Here is a 16,221-nt window from a genome sequence, read left to right on the forward strand (position 1 = left end):
AAATCCTTCTGAGAGGTGCACTAAAGGTTCTCCTTCCTAGCGGAAGTTCAGTGTATGATGATAAAAGGTTCCCCTCCCTACCAGTTTACCAGCGGGCAGGATTGCTGGGTGAAAAAATCTTCCATCCCTTTATGACATAACCCTGTCTTCCATTCTGGCATTGGTAAGCTGACCCTGTTCTGTCTATCTGTCATCTAATCATGGCTCTGGGTTGCTCTATAACTTGGGCAGGGGGTCAGCAGGAACCCTAAAGAGTCATTTATTTCTGTCAAGTTGAGAGTTTCAAACACCAGCAGTTTGGTTGCCATGACAGCCAAGACCCCTGTCCCCGGAACACTCTCTTCCTTTGCTCCTGTTTGTTGCTGTACTGCTCTCCTGGTTCTCAAATGATTTCTGCCTGCAAGAGCAGGGTTTGGTTATTCTGCTTAGCCCAGTCGTTCCTCATCTTCCCCCAGACTCTCTGAGCTGTGGGAGCAGGTGCTGCCCTCCTGGTCGTTTCCCACTGCTCAGGCCTCATCTACTTTCAGCACCCACCTCCTTAGATGTTAAAAACTCTTAATGAAAACAACGTCAGTGATGCCCCTCCAGACAATGCCAGCTGCCTCTCTCCAGGGACCCATTCCAGTCCTGCACCCAGGCCATAATGAGATGGAGTTAAAATTATTTAGGCAGATGACAGTGAGGGTAAGGAAGTCCTCGGTAAGGTTTTCCTTTTCATGAAAAGCAGCTCCCAAATCATTTCTTTTCTAATAAAAAGAAGCCTGTAAAATTGAGCTACAGACATAGATAAGCACGCTGGAAACTTGCATGGGTGAATGCCAGCAGCTGTGCCAATAGGAAAGGGCTATCTGAGGGTAGGCGTGGCCAACATACTGGCCCCATCTTCCCTCTTCCTTGCCAACCACATGTATAGTAAGAAGCAGACAAGTAGAAAATCCATTCACATAAGAAGAAGATGAGGGCGGGGTGGCCAACTTCCTCATGTGCTATGTAAGTGTCACACCTGATCCAACCAATCTGTGGGCCCTATGTAAATCAGACTCTGCCTCCTCAAGCCAGTCTGTAAAATCCGGTGCACTTTGCCGAAGGCGAGAAGACCCACTTGGGCACTCCTCTCTCTCTGCAGGAGAAAGACTATTCTTCTTTCTCTTTCTTTTGCCTATTAAACCTCCACTCTTAACCTCACTCCATGTGTGTCCATGTCCTTGATTTCCTTGGCATGATGCCACAGACCTCAGGTATTACCCAAATGAACAACGCTGCTTCAGTTTCTCCCATCTGATCCAGCCGGGCTCCACTCCTTCCTGAACTCTTCCCTCCCGCACTGGTCAGGGACTCTGAGAGCCCACATCAACTCAGGACTAGCTTCAAGTTATGATGTGGGAGGCTTTAAATGACTCCAAAAGGCTGCAGAAATGGAACAACAAAAAGCTTTCTTATCAGGAATGACTGGAGGAATTACATGTAAACATACATACCCCCTCCAGCTGATAGCAGAAATTCCACCTTGGAAGATTCATTCTTAGAAACTGGGGAACCATTGTCTCCTGGTTACGTGTGGCCTCCCTCAGGAGAGGTACACTTTATTGGCATCAGCATCTGGAGTGAGTACATTTCTCAGATGTTTTCCAAGTTCTGGTGGAGCCAGAGCAAGCTCACGTCCTGCAAGTAGTTACAGGAGTTGGTGGGGTCGGGTAGGGCAGGGGCCTTGGACTCTTTGCTTTCCTCCCCTGAGCCCTGAGGACCCTGACTGCTTCTCTTTCCTTCTAAAGCTGCTCCCATAGAACTCCTTCCCTCTTGAAATTAGGTGTGGGGGCTACAGGATTCCCAACTCTCCTGGCATTCTGTCTCTTCTGTCATTGTGCCTTCAAAAAAAATGCACAGACTATATTCATTTCAGCAGTTGCACCCATGTGAAGTGACATGTGAAATAATGAAATCCAAGAAGGCATCGTCTTGCTCACTTCACCTCTGGTCTCAAGTGGGCCATTTGAATCTCCAGAGTCAACTAGAAAAAGGAATACCACCTGGCAAAGTCTCTCCCAGCACAGGACTCCAGGCAGCCTGGCACTAGGCATCCCCATTGGACAAGACTAGAGCTTGGGTGCATTGGCAGAGGGGACACTTTTCCCCTGTAGCAGCTACTGGCATCTGATCATTTACAGAAAGGTTGGGCAGAACCCTGAGGGAACCCATGATAGCCACTTTCCAGAAGACAACCCAGGGCCTCAAGCAAGAACTCAGTGGTGAGGACAGCCATCAGACCTGGACACAAGGCCCAAGTATCGGCAGAAAGGTTGGTTACACATCCAGGATGTCGCTGATACTGAAGCACCTGACGCGCTGTTCCGAAATAGAGTCTGTTGGATGTGGGGTTAGGGTTTTGACTCACTAAATGCTCTGCCTTAGGGGCTAAGGTGGCAGTCCTTATTTCACAAGGGCAACAGCGAGATTTCCAGTCTTCAGGCCCAGCAATGGCTCTCCAGCTTCCACACCCCATACCTCGGGCACTGTGGTTGCAGCATTCAGAACGACGGCCACAACTCACATTGGCTCAGCTCCCTGACTTGGTTCAGAATTGACTCATGGTCCTACGAAAGTGCTCTGGGGGTGCCTGTCAAAGCTTGGTCTTAGCCAGTGAAAGTTGAGCATTCAAGTTATGTTAGCACTCACCAGGAGGAAAACACGAGAGGCTTCAGTGCTCCCTAGGATCCTGGGGGAAGAAGTGTCATGTCCTCCTAAGAAGGCAGAATTGGTCCAAACCAGGGACAGTGAGGAGGGGAGGGTAAACAAGCCACTCCTTGGCACCTACAAGTGCCAATTTGCCCTCAATTTTCCCAGACAGAGCCCACGGGTCAGATTTTGATGTTTCTGTATCTGGACCATGACCCGGTTTGTATTCATAGCCAATCCCTAATAGCAACATCATCTCAGTTTCTTGTTCCCCTTACTGTGCATGTGTTACGGGATAGAACTTTCCATCGTGGGCATGTCTGGGTCAGTCACCTGTGTAGCTTTTCTTATCTGTGTGGCTATGGGCATGTCTTTTTCCTGGGAAAAAGAAGTTTTCCCAGGATCCCCAGGTCTGGTGCTGGCTCTTTGGCGGGCTCAGGCACAGCAGAATGCATGAAGAAGCTTTCCCATTCTCCCAGGATGGGCACAGGACATAGCCCTGAGAGCAGCAGGCACCCTGGACTTCTATAAAAGTGTACTGTAGGCCAGGCACAGTGGCCCACGCCTGTAATCTTAGCACTCTGGGAGGCCAAGGTGGGTGGATCACTTGAGGTTAGGAGTTCAAGAGCAGTCTGGCCAAGATGGTGAAACTCTACTAAAAATACAGAAATTAGGCTGGCGTGGCGGTGTACACCTGTAATCCCAGCTACTTGGGATGCTTAGGCAAGAGAATCACTTGCCTGGGAGGCGGGGGTTGCAGTGAGCCGAGATTGCACCACTGGACTCCAGCCTGGGAGACAGGAGGAGACTCTGTCCTCCCCTACCAAAATAAATAAATAAATAAAAAGCATACCATGCTGTCCTACCACCAGAGGGCACTGTGGGCCCCTCCAGAGATGGAAAAGAACTGATGTTAAAGCTCCTGCAAGGACAAAAACCTAGAAGGAAGAGCTTGCTAAATAAGCTTGCTAAAATGCAGAGTCCGGGGTGTTGGCCCTGAGTAAGAATCTCTAGGATTCAGGGCCAGGAATTGGTGAAGGCTTTGAAGGGGAGGAAGATGCTCTCAGTGGCTCCTGTTTCATGCAGAAGGAGGAAAATCAAACAAGAACATGTGCCAGGTCCTCTCCAGGTGAGACTGGCAAAGACGAAGCAGCAGATAGTCACATTTAGGCACATGGCTTGTGAGGATTTCCTTTCTGTGACAAAAGTGCAAAACCTCACAGCTAGCGTAAAAAAACTGAGATCCACTCAGTAATGTGGGCTGGAAAGAGCTGCCCAGTTTTGCATTTCATAGGTTGGAGTCTGGCAGGAGGCCGGCCTGGGGATGACCAGCAGCTGACAGAGACCTGGACTTTAGATCTCCCATTTGCAAGAATGTCCCAGGTGACCTCCTCTTGGGGATGCTAGAGGATGAGGACAGGGCGAGGAAGCCAGCCTACCTGGAGTGGGGTGTCTTTGGGACCAATAAAGAATGCTTAGAGAGGGGTCCTTTGAGATATCTGGACACGGACCACTTCCCAGTGAATTGTCTATGGACTGCTGCTTCAGAATCACAGGGAGGTTGCTAAAATGCAGATTCGGGGATGTTGGTCCTGGGTGAGAATTTCTAGGATTCAGGCCCAGGAATTGGTGATTTTAACCAGTTGAACAAGTTTTCTATGTGGCATTTTTTTTTTTTTTTTTTTGGCCACAATTAGGTTTGAGATCCACTGCCCTAAGACAGATGCTTTATCTGACTTACACTTTTGACAGAGGAGCAAATCTAACTAAGGTATCTGTGGTGTGGGCAGCAGTAGAGCCTGCAACTTAATCGCAAGAGCTGCCCATGCCCTGTAAGATGACAGCCTGGGGCTTATTGATCGGTTGGCTTAATTTTAAAGTTTTGTGTTTTAAATGTTTATTTATTAACAGCTTTCAGAAACAGTAATAAGAATAGAATGTGAAGCCAACTGCGGAAGAAAACACTAAATTGAGAAGGGAACTAAGAAAAAAAGCAGTCGGGCGGGTGAGATTTGGGGGTGCAGGGAGCAAGCATGTGGATGGAGGGAGGAGATTATTACTGAGCTGTGGTCATGAGCACTTTAGAGAGAGACAGATGAGTGGAGGCCGCTATACTGTTACAGTCTCACCAATGCACCACAATGTAGCAGCCTCTTGTTGTGAGGAACTACCTGGAGTTCTTTTGTCTCATGACCAAGAGAATTAAGGAGCATGGACACAAAGTGTGAGATTGGAGCGAAAGTTTAATAAGCGAAAGAAGAACACTCTCTGCCATAGAGAGGGTGCCCAGAAGAGGGTTGCCATTTTTACAGTTGAATGCAAATGCTTTTATAAGAAACCGATGAGGGCTAGTCATCTCATTTGCATAATTTGCATAAGGTGCATCTCATTTGCATAATTTCTGTTAGGTCCACCACATCTCCTAGTGTGCATGTGGGCCCTTCGCTTGAGTGACTCCATATTGCTTTGTTCCCCTTACTGTGCATGTGTTACGGGATAGAACTTTCCATCGTGGGCATGTCTGGGTCAGTCACCTGTGTAGCTTTTCTTATCTGTGTGGCTATGGGCATGTCTTAGGCAAGCCCCTCTGTGCAAATTCCCGTATCAGTGCCTGTCACTTGATATTTTAGGCTGTTCTTTTGTTTGAAAGAATTTAACTGAGGACCCACCCTAACTGCCTGCCTGACCAGCGTCTTCCTTTCTCCTCTCTCGGTAGATCATGGACTTGGCTTCTGCTTTGACACTGCCTTGAGAGACTTAAGGTATTGGCATGATTTTTGAAGCTTTTTATTGGATATTGGGTTGGTATTATATTTGAACACAAAGTCACCCTGAGGTGTGCTGCCAGGCACCCCACTGGGTTTCAATACAGGCAGTTGTGAAATGCAGGGAAGCAGTTAAGAATATTGACAGGTTCCCAGTTGAAATACTTTAATGGCAGTGGTACATGGCCTGCTCCCACTCTACCCAATACATCACAACCCTGACCCCTACCCCCAAAGCCTCTTCTCAATACAGCAGCCAGACTCAGCCTGTTAAGATCCGTCCAATCCTACCTACTCTGCCCCAGGCCTGTATGAGGGGCTTCTCCCCTCCCTGGTAGGTCTGCTGCACCCACTGGCCTCCCTGGAGCCCAGGCCACTGCTGCCTCAAGTGCTTTACACCAGCAATCCCCTGGGTCTGGAGCTCCCTCCCCCAGAAGTCCCCACAGTTCACCCTCACATCTCTAATGTTTTTGCTCAAATGCCCCTGGGGGAGCCTGCTCCAACCACCCCACCGCTACAAACTCCCACACCTGCCTCTCCTGCGCCCTCTCACGTGTGTCCTTTCTTCCCTCAAAATATCCCGTTTATCACGTTCTAACACACAACATGATTTGTTTATTGCGCTTGGTGTCTGTCTCTTGTCACTATCACGTAAGCTCCATAGGGACAACAATTTTTGTCTATTTTGTTTGTTGGTATATCCCTACTATCAAACTCACGGGCGCTGAATACATATCTATAGAATGAATGAATGAATGAATGAATGAATGCCTCTAGGCTCCCAGTCAGCCTGACCAAGCTGGCTTGCAGGTCTGGAGCTTCTCCAAGCAGCATCTGCCCCCTGGTTCCCATTGGGTAGTTGGAGTCTCACTCCCTGTGCACCGGCCCACATCCTGATGTTTGGCGGGCTGGGCTCCCGCTCTGGTTCAGCCCCAGGACTCCCTTCTGCATCCTGCCCCATGGTGTCTTTGCCTATGCCCCTCTCATCTGTGCCACTGCCCTCCCTAATGCAGCCTGGGAGTCTCTGCCGTAGGCTCCCCGCACTGGGTGCCCGCTGTGGACGTGCTGTTTTACTTTCCCTTCTACGCTGCTGACATGGACCCAGACTGAAGGTTGCCCTCCTGTTAAATCCCAGCACGTTGGGAGGCTGAGGCAGGAAGATCACCTGAGGTTGGGAGTTTGAGACCAGCCTGACCAACATGGAAAAACCCTGTCTCTACTAAAAATACAAAATTAGCCAAATGTGGTGGCGCATGCCTGTAATCCCAGCTACTCGGGAGGCTGAAGCAGGAGGATCGCTTGAACCCAGGAGGCGGAGGTTGCGGTGAGCTGAGATTGTACCACTGCACTCCGGTCTGGGCAATAGAGCGAAACTACATCTCAAAAAAAAAAGAAAGAAAGAAAAAGAACAAAGAAAAGAAAACCCAGGGCCTGACAGTAGGTAAAGGAGGAAAAGCAGATTTTATTCAGGAACTATTGCAAAGGGGGAAAGCGGCCTCAGTGCATATAGAACAGGCTTAGTTCTGAATTCAACCAGAGTGGGGATGTATAGCTATGGAGCAGGTTGGGGTCGGGATGGGGGAAATTACGAAGAAAAATTGCCAGGGGGAAGGGAGGCTTCTGGTTAAACACGCTCAGGATTCTTGCTGAAGGCAGGTGAGGGTGATCAGATGCCAAGGGTGGGGCTTCTCTCCACACTGACTTCAGAGGGGCTTGCTAAAACTGGCTGATGCAGGACCAGTGAGGACAGGCGCAGAAGCCCGGGTCGAGGCCTCGTGGGAAGAGAGCTTCGAGGAGCCCGACTCAAGTGTGGCTCAGAGCAAGTCTCTGTCCTGGGAAGCGGGACGTTTTGCTGGCAAGGCCGGCGCCTGCCCTAGCTTGATCTGGGCACAGAGCCCACCCTCCCCGGCTGCTGTGCCTTGAGAATCAGGCAGATCCAGAACGGGACCAGGACAGAAAATCCTGCGATTGTGGGACGTGGGGCAGGATGAAGCCTTGCTGTGGATGTCTCCTAGAAAAACACGCCCCCTCCCTTTCTAAAAAGGTTTCCTGCCATGAAAATGACATCCAGGAAAACAGCAGAAGACCAGTCTCAGGAACCACACCCCTGGGAGCTCCTCTCAGCCCCCATCCAGCACCCCCAGGCCCACAGTGCCTCCTGGACTGGAGCTGGGGTTGCTGTTCTCTCAAGGAAGCAGTGAGGAATGCAGACAGGCCCAGGGAAGAAAGGTCTGACTCCCACGCTTCCCGGGAAAGTCAGGGAACCCAGCAGGGATTGGAGCTGAGAATCAGAGGCCAGAGGAGGCCCTGAGAAGGACTTCCTGAAAGAAACCCTGGGACCCCCCACTGCCAAGGGTCCAGGTGAGGGGGGGAGACGGGGTGGGGGACTGCAGTTTTCAAAGCATCAAGTTTTCACCATCCAGACTTCAGGATTCAGGAGGCAGATGTTGGAATGAACACTGGCCTCCAGCTTTTGTCCTAAAATACCTAAAATCAAAATATACCCAGCCAGGCGTGGTGGCTCACACCTCTGATCCCAGCACTTTGAAAGGCCAAGGAGGGAGGACTGCTTGAGCCCAGGAGTTCAAGACCAGCCTGGGCAAAATAATGAGACCCACCCTCCCACCTCTTCTACAGAAAAATTTAAAAATTTGCTGGGTGTGGTGGCAAACACCTATAGTTCCAGTTACTCAGGAGGCTGAGGTAGGAGGATCATTTGAGACCAAAAGGTCAAGGCTACAGTGGACCAAGGTCACTCCACTGCACTCCAGCCTGGGTAGCAAAGGGAGACCCTATCTCCAAATAATAATACTACTACTACTACTACTACTACTAATACCTTACCCTGAAAAATTAATTTCCTTCTAACACCTCATCCTGATCCCCAGGAGAGATTCATCATCCTTGTACTTGACTTTCTTCTGTTGAACTATCTAACCTGGTCTATTTCAACAAACACTATTTCTTGACAACCACTAAGCCTGGCTTGGGCTTTATTATGCTAAAGAAACACCTGCCCCCAGAATCAGATTAGATAAAGTTTTCTTTCACAGACAGATAGTGGAAGTGCCCAAATTAATCATTTTAATTTCTCAGAAGGGAACAAAAAATGCCATTTGATCCAACCACATATGCAAAGTGCCTAGCACAGAGCAGCCACGGTTCAAAGCTGAGTCTCTGCTGTGGTTGGGATCAGGGAGCGTACCCTTCCTTTCACCTGCAGTGTCCTGGGTTTCTCCCTCCCCACCCTTCTCATCAAAGGTCCCTGGAGCTGAGGTCCCATGAGGCTTCAGGCGCCACAGCATAGATGGCAGCTTCGGTCATGCCAGCCAGAATCAGTAACCCCAGATAAGGTTGGCAGGGTGATCCCAAAGAAAACAGTGACTCCAGCCTCAGTGCAGGGAGGCTAATGGCTGGGGACTGGGGGAAGCTCCTGGGGGTGGGATTCCTGAGAATGACCTGGAAAGAAAAAGCTAAAAAGGTGGAGGTCAGACAGAACACAGCTTATGCCACTTCAAATGGGAATTTGCCCAAATCGGGGGGAGTGGGGAGGGGGTAAAATCCACATTTTAAAAGAGTGGGTTTTACTGTCTATCAATTATACCTGAATAAACCTGACTTCTCAAGAACTACATGATGATCTCCACTTCCACCCAAAATAAAACCCCCTTTGTGGTCCCACCTGGCCCACATGATCGCCCTAAATTGATCATTCTTATTATTCACCCTTGTCGAAGTAACAGATGTGTTTTCTAGGCTTTTTCTGCAATTATCTTATAGATGAGGGCCCATTGAAAGGAGCAGTTCCCAAGAGAAAGCAGTGTATCATTATGAGCTCTTTCCCGCTTTAACCCAGAGTAATGATTTAGAATTAATTGCCTACTTTTCTTTCTCTCATCTGCGATTAATATTTCATTGCCAAAGTAAATGAGAATTTTTTTTTTCTGAGGCAGAGTTTTGCTCTGTCACCCAGGCTAGAGTGCAGCGGCATGATCTAGGCTCACTGCAACTTCCACCTCCCGAGTTCAAGTGATTCTCCTGTCTCAGCCTCCCAAGGAGCTGGGATTACAGGCGCCCACCACCACGCCTGGCTAGTTTTTTCTATTTTTAGTAGCGACGGGGTTTCACCATGTTGGCCAGGCTAATCTCAAACTCCTGACCTCAGCTGATCCACCTGACTCAGCCTCCCAAAGTGCTGGGATTACACGTGTGAGCCACTGCGCCCGGCCAGTAAATGAGAATTTTTTTTTAAGGGAGAGCACAGCCTATCTCAACTTAGAACACTTGTTTCTGTTTATTTTACTGTAAAGCCATGGTTGGATCCTCTGAAGTGAGAACACTCTGGCTGTCATCCTTGGAAGTACTGACAACAGAAATCACAGAAAACAAATTCATGCTCAGCCCAGACGTGCGTGGCTGCAGTCACTCCTCTTGGTGGAGAGGAGCCCTTCTCAGAAAAAGCAGGAGATACACCTGCAGGGCAGTGCTGCTGCAGATCCCCATCCAGGTACTCTATTTTTAATTTTTATTTTATTTATTTATTTCAGACAGCGTCTCACTCTGTTGCCTAGCCTCTTGGTTCACTGCAACCTCCACCTTCCAGGTTCAAGCAATTCTGCCTCAGCCTCCCAATTAACTGGGGTTACAGGTACCCACAACCACGCCCGGTTAATTTTTGTATTTTTAGTAGAGACAGGGCTTTGCCATGCTGGCCAGGCTGGTCTCAAACTCCTGACCTTAAGTGATCCAGCTGCCTCAGCCTCCCAACGTTTACTGGCACCCAGCCCCCCTCCAAGTACTCTAAACAGCTGAATAAAATCCAGGACCACCCTAGATTGAGGATGTCTGGATGCCGATGCGCTAATTAGCTATCAGACCAGGTGCACAAAATCACAGCCCACCACGTTGTTTAGGGGTAGAATAAAGGCAACAAAGAGCTACTAGCCAGGAGCAGTGGCTCACCTGTAATCCCAGCACTTTGGGAAGCCAAAGCAGGAGGATCACTTGAGGCCAGGAGTTCAAAACCAGCCTGAGCAAAATAGTGAGCCCACTCCCCCTCCCCTGCACCCCACCTCTAAAGAAAAACTGAGCTAGGCACGGTGACACGCAACTGTATTCACAGCTAATCTGGAAGCTGAAGCAAGAGGATCCCTTGAGCCCAGGACTTCGAAGTTACAGTGACCTGTGATCTTATCTCTGCACTTCAGCCTGGGCGACAGAATGAGACTCCGTTTTAAAAGCAAAAGAGCTACTGACTCAGAAAAGCTGATAATCACAATGAGCTTTCAAAGGCTTTTCCAGAGGACTGTTTTGTCATTTTTTATCTTCTTTGCTACCATATCATTGCATCCAGGATACCATAGATTGTGTAAGGCAGGAAAATAAGTTTCAAAGTAAACTATGCCGCCATGCTTTCTTATTTCTTAGGAGTTGCCTGTATATTTCTTGAAGGTTATTCAGAGAGATTTTTATCCTATATCACCTTTGGTCACATTAAAATACAGATGCAAAGAAAATGAATTGGTTAGGGTGTTCCTTAAATTTGTTCTGTTCAACTTTTCTGAATCACATTTCAATTCAAAGTCATCAAATTTCATATTTTATCAGACTTTCTTGTCTTCTAGAGTCAAGGGTTGGCAATCTTTTTCTGCAAAGGGATGAATAGTAAATAATTCATGCTGTGCCGGGCCACGTGCTCTCTGTGACAAACACTCAACTCTGCCGCTATGAGGCAAAGCCAGCCATACACAATACTGAAATGAAGGAGCATGGGGGTGTTCCAAAAACAATCTTGACAGATATAGAAATTTGAATTTCATATAGTTTTCACATGTCATGAACTATTATTCTTTTAGCTGTCTTCAGCTATTTGAAAATGTAAAACACTGTTCTTACAGACTATACAAAAGAAACAGTCGGCTGAATTTAACTTGTGGACTGTGGTTTGCCAGCTCCGGCTGCATGCCACTGGGAGCATTGTAACACAGTGTATCTTTCTTTTTTTCTGTTTCCTTAGATGGAGTCTCACTCTGTTGCCCAGGCTGGAGTGCAATGGCACCATCTAGGCTCACTGCAACCTCCGCCCCCTGAGTTCAAGCAATTCTCCTGCCTCAGCCTCCTGAGTAGCTGGGATAACAGGCGCCCATCACCACGCCCAGCTAATTTTTGTACTTTTATTAAAGAAAGGGTTTCGCCATGTTGGCCAGGCTGGTTTTGGACTCCTGACCTCAGGTGATCCTCCTGCCTTGGCCTCCCAAAGTGCTGGGATCACAGGCGTGAGCCACTGTGCCTGGCCCAGTGTATCTTTTAAAAAGATAGTACCGTGTTCTCCAGGATTCTCTTTGGACCACTGACAGCTGTTTCTCAAATTTGGTTGCAGGATAATATTCATAAGGGTAGAGTTAGTTATGCTGCATTAGCAACCCCAGAATCTCAGTGGCTTAAAACAAAGGTTTATTTCTCATTCATACAAGGTCCTGGGTGGGTCAGGGCTACTTTCTAGGGCAGCTGCCCCGTGTAACAGCTCAGCTTTAGTCCTCCATGTGAACACATGCACCCTCAATATTGACAGGGGACAAGAATGTGGAAAATGACACACCAGCTCTTACAGGCTTTCCTTCAAAAGTGACAGGTGTCACTTCCCATTTGCAAAACCAGTCACATGGGCCAGTAGTTTAAAAATGTATCTACCTACCTTCAAAAAGGTAGAGACAAATTCCCCTTCCCTTGCAGGTGGGCCAGACCTAGTGCCTCATTACAAATAAATGGACTATGGCAGACATTGAGATATGTGACCTGAAAGGCCAAGTGCAAAAAGGATGCCTTCAACTGGTATGATCCCACCTCCAGATGGTGCATTCTGGTGAAGGTCAGCCATCATGTCACAGGGACACTTGAGCAGCCCTTTGAGAGCTCCATATGAACAGAAACCCATGTGGAGTGGAACCAGTTGGCCAGTACCAGCTCACGGGCTGTGTGAGTCCCTCAGAGTGGATCCTCCAGCCTCCATCAAGCCTCCAGCTGGTCCCAGCCCCTCAGCCTTCAAGTCTTCCAGATGAGACACCTCCCATATGTCTATGTTCTGTCTGAATTCTTGATCCACAGAAACAGTGAGATAATAGACCTCTAGGTTTGAGGGGTGATTTTTTACACAGAAAGAGAAAATTACAAAGAAATAGACAAATACAGATGGTTTCACCTCATCTCCAAAAGATGGGGAAGTTCAGGTTTCCCATTGGCTTAAAGAAGGAAGGAACTAATTATTGGTAAATGTCTCGATCTTATTACAAGGTGTCAATGAGCTTTCAAACAAAAACCCGGACTCACATTCCTTCCTCTAATGGTTTGTAAATGGCTGTTGACTAAAACATCAAGGGATTGCTCTTGCTCTAAGACACTCCCAGGAATAATGGCTGAGGTCATAGATGTGCCCACAATGGCACAGAAGCTAAACAGCAAATTTTAGTCTGGTTGAAACACACATCTAGATTTTACATTAACATGTAAAAAGGATGAGCACCTGGGGATCCATGGGAATAATATATCTCTGTTTTCTCAGTCACATGCTCTTTTATTTTTGCCTGTGTTGTGGTTATTTGCCTTTAACTAGGAGATCCACAGTGGCAGATTTGAGATAAAGTGAGCAGTTTTCTCTCTACTGCGTATCTGTGTCTTTGTTCGGCCATCAGGCAGGTAGTTCCACAAACATAGACTTTGACCTTCTCGGAGGAATATAAAAAGCTTAAAATCCTTAAGCATGGCTGATTTTGCAGTCTTGTACTTCTGAACAATGGCCTGAATTCATTCAACATTTTCTTAGGATGAGTATTATGAACGAATACTTTTCTATTCTTGCTTTTAAGATTTTTGCCTGTTTATTCTTAAATTAGTCCATATGTATGTATACAGCATATCTACATAGAAGCCAGAAATAGTTTCATGCAGAAGTAATGTGGTTGCAGTTATGGTAAATAAAATATTCATAAGAACCTGGAAATTTTGAGATAATTCACATTTTATCCTTAAAGCAATTTATTCTTAGAGCTTTATGAAAGCTGTATCTTCTCTGAATATTTGCCCAAACCTCCCACCATTTCTGACTTTTTTTTTTTTGAGATGGAGTTTCACTCTTGTTGCCCAGGCTGGAGTGGAGTGCGATGGCGCTATCTTGGCTCACCGCAACTTCCGCCTCCCAGGTTCAAGTGATTGTCCTGCCTCAGCCTCCTGAGTAGCTGGGATTACAGGCATGCACCACCACGCCTGGCTAATTTTGTATTTTTAGTAGAGATGAGGTTTCTTCATATTGGTCAGGCTGGTCTGGAACTACTAAAGCACCGTGCCTGGCCATACCCTTTCTGATTTTAAACTCAACATCATTGCGCCATTTCAATATGAGCAAAGAACATCTTACAAGAATTCTCAACAATTGCAAATAATTTGCCTACCACTTCCTCTCTTCCTTTCCCTTTTGTATCTTGCCCAAGTTTAAGGTTCCTGGGGGGTACAAAGGATTTTCACATCATGAAATCAATTATTGCTGATGTCATGAATTCTCTCATTTGTGACATAAGTTATTAATCTAAATAACAGTTTAAACAACTTTTCAATCTAAATCTAGGATATCAAAACCAAATTATCTTACAAATGATAAGTTCTCAATAGTTTGCCTTTTGTAGATCATCTCTTAAGGAAAACAAAAAAACATTAACATTGGTTGACTCTTAGAGAAGAGTGAAGGACCTGGGAAAATGGGGAGGAAAAAGATTTTTTTTTTTTTTACTAAATATCATTTGGACCTTTAGAATTTTACACCATTTAGATTCCCAAATCAAAATTGTTTTAATTTTTTAAATGATAATTTGTATTTGAAAGTATAAAACTACCACTTAGCATTTAATGTTGCAAGCAGAAGTCACCTTTGAGATCAGAAAATAGAGTTTTAATAGTTTTTTAAGTTTTAAGGATAAATTAAATGACTTATATTAGATCTAGGACTTAGATATAAGTTAAACTTGGTAATTTTTTTTTACTTTTTCTTTTACTTTCTGGGGAACAAAGATATTGTTTGCTCATAGATGGCTTAATATTTCAACAGTTCCCTAGCAAGCAGACTCAGAAAAATAAATGTTAACAAAAATAAAGAGAGAGCTTGGCTTTCGTGGAGAGGGGGTTTGTAGAAAGGTATGTCTTACTGGTTGATGAGTCTGTTTCTTAATCTGAGGGCCTGCAGTCCACCAGGCCCCATGCTGGGTCCCCTGAAGGATAAAGGTACAAAGACCTGATGCCTTCCCTGAAAAGATACTTGAACACTGGAAAAGAAAAAGTGATGCTTTGTCTTCTCAGAGTTGGGACTGCAGAGAGGCAAGACTTAGAACACATAGAGAGAAGCAAGAAAACTTGAAGTCAAAATACAGTAGAAACCACTAGAGCCTTGAAACAAAAAGGCCTGAGGACAGCAGAATGTAATCAAAACAGTGGGTGGAAAAGGCTTCTTCCATGATCCAGGTGTCCACACCCAAAGCAAAGTGGACGATCGAGGCCTGAATTTCCCATGTAATTGGCCCAACTCTCAACAGTGAGGAGATGATCGCCTTGGGCCAAGTAGCGTATGAGACAAATGTGAAAGAAAAAGCCTGACCTCCTAGGTTTAGGTAAGGCCATTGTAAGCCTCAGCTTTTTCTCGTTTTAAAGTCACAAACAATTACACCTATATAAAAAAGTGGTGAGGATTTGATATGTTGTATATAAAACAGCTTATATCATGTTCGGGTCACAGTCGTTGCTCAATAAATGCTATCTGTTGTTTCTGCTGCTGCTGTTGCCTATAGGTAAAATTAAATGCAGTAATGGTAGATCCTATGGATTGGCTCATTCAATCTGCATTTTACCCTCCTTTTGTGGTAACGTCCTGCACTGCCAAATCTGTGAAACGCAGAACTACACAGACTTCTTTACTTTTAGAGCTCTGGATGCCACTTGGGTTCTACCAGTTAGAAGCAAGGGTGTTAAGTTTTGGAAGATGGAAGGAGGTAGAGACTGTCTCCCTCTCACTATTTCTTCTGACGAGCAAAGTCAAGGAGCAGCAGGAGCTGTGGTGGTGGCATCTGCTTCACCTCCAGATCATGCTGCATGGTTGGCTCTTTACATCAATTAGGCATGGGAGGTGGGGTCCCAATTTCACCCCTTCAGCCACCCAGGGACTTTGTTAGCATCTGATTCCTGTATTAAGTCCTTTCTGCTTAAAATACCTAGGGTAATGATTCTTATTTCTATAACTGAATCCTGACTGATTCCGAAATGGATTTTTTTCTCTAAAGTAATGCCACACATAAACTTCTACAAAAGAATATATTTCCCCAGCACTTTATGAGGTCAAGAGATCGAGACCATCCTGGTCAACATGGTGAAACCCCATCTCTACTAAAAATACAAAAAATTAGCTGGACATGGTGGTGCACGTCTGTAGTCCCAGCTGCTCGGGAGGCTGAGGCAGGAGAACTGCTTGAACCCAGGAGGTGGAGGTTGCAGTGAGCCAAGATTGTGCCACTGCACTCCAGCCTGGTGCCTGACAACAGAGCAAGACTCTGTCTCAAAAACAAAAAAAAAAAAAAAAAAAAGAACATATCTCATGCTGCTGCCTCAAACTTGCTTAGGTTTAAGTTATTAGTTGATTTCCATGTTTAAACAAGGTCGGTGTTCTTGTTGATGCCCTTCTCTTTGAAAGCTGTGAATATAACACGACTAACGTTCTCTGGCATCCTGAAGTTAACTCTGTATTTGTATG

This window comes from Aotus nancymaae, unplaced genomic scaffold, assembly GCF_030222135.1.
Source record: "Aotus nancymaae isolate 86718 unplaced genomic scaffold, 86718_ANA_hifiasm-v0.15.2.pri h1tg000008l, whole genome shotgun sequence".
In the NCBI taxonomy this organism is placed as follows: Eukaryota; Metazoa; Chordata; class Mammalia; order Primates; family Aotidae; genus Aotus; species Aotus nancymaae.